The following is a 3855-nucleotide window of genomic DNA, read 5'->3' on the forward strand; positions in this document are numbered from 1 at the left end:
ATCACTCTTCTCGGCGGGATTAAAACCACACGAAACTGAGAGAATCATCCAGGCGACTGGCCTTTCTTCTGGAACTCTACCTGTGAGATACTTGGGGGTGCCTCTCTGCACCAAAAAACTATCATTGCTCAACCGTGCTCCACTGTTACAAGCGATAAAGGATAAATTCATGTCGTGGACAGTGCGTTACCTCTCTTTTGCAGGACGGCTACAACTAATCTCCACTGTGATCTCGGGGATGATTAACTTCTGGACTTCGGCATATATCCTGCCAAAAGCGTGCCTGGCGGAGATTGACTCCCTCTGCGCTAAGTTTCTCTGGAAAGGAAAAATGGATGGTAGTGGGGCATCGAAAGTGGCTTGGGAAAAGGTATCAACTCCTAAAAGAGAAGGAGGACTGGGACTGAAGAACTGGGTTGTTTGGAATCAGGCCTGTGCCATGAAGCTCATCTGGTTTCTATTCTTCAAACAAGATTCCATTTGGGCTTCCTGGTATATTGCTGAGGTCCTTGATGGAGACATCAACAACTTCTGGATCATCAACACAAAACAGAAACACTCATGGTTAGCTAATCAATTACTACTGCTCCGTGAAAAAATGTATGGGTGGATCAAACTACGGGTGGAGAACGGTGAAACATGCTATTATTAGTCATCTAACTGGTCCCCATTCGGGAGCATAACAACTTACCTTCAAGGAGAAGGCTCTCGCCGTTTCGGAATCCCACCAAAGGCTACACTAGCGGAACTGTGGGAGCTTGGAACTTGGAGCTTGCCCCCTGCACGGTCAGAGAAACAGGTCAATATCCAAACACCACTCTCTACTATAACGCTGATCACTAACTCGAGAGATGAATATGAGTGGATTCAAAATGGTCAGAACTCGCTCAAGTACTCTACTAGAAGCACTTACGACTTGCTCAGGACTGCTCAACCATCTGTATCTTGGTTCAAGGAGGTCTGGTTCTCTGCAGCGATTCCAAAGCATCGCTTCCTCACCTGGCTCTTTGCGTTAAACAGATGTCCTACTAAGGACAGGATGGCATCATGGGGATTGAATGTGGACCAGACATGCATCTTGTGTAACACGGCCCAGGAATCTAGAAACCATATGTTCTTCTCTTGCTGCTACTCATGGGACATTTGGAGTACTCTGACTCGGCGAAGCCCCTTCTCCAATCCACCATCGGACTCGGATGACACTCTACAAATGTTGCGATCAAGATCTTTGACCAGAGAATGGCGCCTCCTACTTCTTCTTGCTTGGCAGGCCACTATATACTAATCCTGGTCTGAACGGAATGCGCGTATTCATCGATCAACCTATCGCTTTCCAGGGTCCTTGACTAAGGAGATTGACGGGGTCATCCGTCGCAAAATAGCAGCAATACGCCTGAAGGATCCTGGCTACGCTTCATCTCTTCTTCTGGCATGGATGAACTGATGGTTGATTATTCTCGGAGTGCCATCGATCACACCGCCTTACTGCATGTCTACGCTGATTCACTGCTTTGAACCTGTAATTGGGAAGATTACGGTTTAGAGGGTTAATTGGGCCTTAGTGGGGTTCATAATTGGTTCTTTCAAAAGGCTTTTGGCCAACTAAGCAATTGCTTGTAAACATTTTGGGTCTCATGCTTTCAATAGAATATAATTTAGCAAAAAAAAAAGATTTTTTGTTTTGAAACAACCTTTAGATGTGATTACACATTTTAAAGATCAGAGAGTCTGAGCTATCAATGAAAAATCAGCTACATCAGAGCTCCGATTAAAACAATGGCGATGAGATGATTAAAAAATGAAAAAAAAAATCCAAATCTCGAATCTAAACGAAGATCGCATAGAGAGTGTGTACCTGTAGTTAGGGTTTCGATCGAGAGAGACTGAGAGCAGACGTGACAGGTGGAGTCCGAATTCTGGATCAGACACATTGTGTTAGGGACTGCGCTCGAGCATCCCGTTCCGAGGAATATCAGAGCCAATCCGTCTCGATCGGAGCCGTTCTCAGTCGGGATCGAACCGTCTTCCATCATCGGAGATTATATGTATTGTTTCTGTACGAATCTGGAATATTCTGGCGGAGGAGAAGATCCTCGAGTCGACGTCGACGGTAAAAACGTTGATGCCAGCTCACTAAGGACTAAGTCCTTAGAGCATCTGCATTGGAGGTTCACCAAAGGGGATCGCGCCTTTTTCGAAAAAAAAATGTTAAAATAATCAAAAGCGAAGACCTCGGCTCGTCCCGCCCCTTTCACGTGAACCGGTTCATCAACTGTTGCGCGGTCCCCGCGATATGTGGTGGCCCGCGATTGATCCCTTTTTTTCAAAAAGCAAATAGAAAAAGTTAAAAAAAATAATAATAAAAAATTCCCTTCCACAACCTCGTGACCGCATCGCCGATGCGTCGGGACTTCTTAACAAAGTCCTTAGTAATAATGGGTCCAAAATTAAATCAAAATTAGCTTAAAAGCTAAAGACATGTTAACTAAGAACTTTTCTTAAGCGTCCTTAAGGACACGCGTCTCTTTCTCCTTTCTTTCTTCTGTTTCTCTCTCCTTCTCGCTCACAATCATCGCACAAACTGAGACGAATTCATCTTTGTGAATCGAAATCGAAAGGCCCTGAGTCCCTGACTTTGTTTCCCTGGGTTCTCGATCTCTCTCTCGCTCTCGGTAAAGCCGTCGGAGATATCGGCTTTTCAAAGGATCTGCCAAAGAAGGACAAGGTTCCACCGCCTGTAAAAACAAGAGGACACGTATATCTTAAAGAACTCGATCAATACTCTAAAACACAACTTGTTTTATTAAGAATCTCTTAGGCAATCACACTTGACTTACCTAATTCGAATTACACAACGTCCAACTGGACTTGACACGAACCAATTCCTATTCTACCCAAGGACAGGTCGAGCTACTCTCCCCCTGTCACAATGAACCTATGCGCAATGCTGAACACTCTCAGACACTTGCTTTCTAAACTCTAAAACCCGTGAGACGGCCGCCTGCCTCTCACTACCTTATATACCTATGATGCAATCGCATCTCTCTCGAATCTTGTTCCAGAAGATCTTCCAGGACTTATCCGCAAGTCACGATCTTGCTGTTACCAAATCTTCGTGAAGCTTATCTCCCAAGCTTCTCTTGATAACCATCATCCTTAACCAACTAGAATTAAACCGGTACATAACACATCAAACCGCATGCGTAACACATCACTCCGGTATATAACACACCAAATCGGCTACGTGACATTCCACTGCTTCTCATGGACTTAGCTCCATTCCTGGAGCTAACATTCTCCCCCTTTTTAGCTCAATGTGACTTCCCTGCTACCTGAAACAAAGCTTGCACTTGCACACACACAATCCTAATAGATGACTGATTAGAAGAGTGAGAATCCCAATTAACACACCAAAAGATATCCTTAATTCAAACGAGGAAAAGAAGGATAGTACAGCCGATAGATAGAGGAATTCAGAAATTCACAAATTGCAAATGAAAACACAGCAACAAGGATAAAGCTACTAGACAGCAACACATTTGTTAGTTTTCTTCTTGGTCTTCCGAGGCTGAGGTGCTCCCGATGACTCCATAATCTCCCCCTGCAGTGAGGCACAATGAGATAAAAACAAATAGGAGTTAGTACAGACGAGTGTTACCAAGCACCTTCTCCAGAAACACCTTACTCTTGAGCCGGATGTGAATGGCTTTGAGTTCAGCAATAGCATGAAGGACATCTTCCTCAAGATTGGGGGTGCGTGAAACTATGCCGTCTCCTTTTCCAGCCTTCTTGTCTTTGACCACAGCTCTTGGACACTCAATCAGGTCTTCATCACTGGAATCAGAAGGTATGGAG

Source organism: Raphanus sativus, chromosome 8, assembly GCF_000801105.2.
Source record: "Raphanus sativus cultivar WK10039 chromosome 8, ASM80110v3, whole genome shotgun sequence".
Lineage (NCBI taxonomy): Eukaryota > Viridiplantae > Streptophyta > Magnoliopsida > Brassicales > Brassicaceae > Raphanus > Raphanus sativus.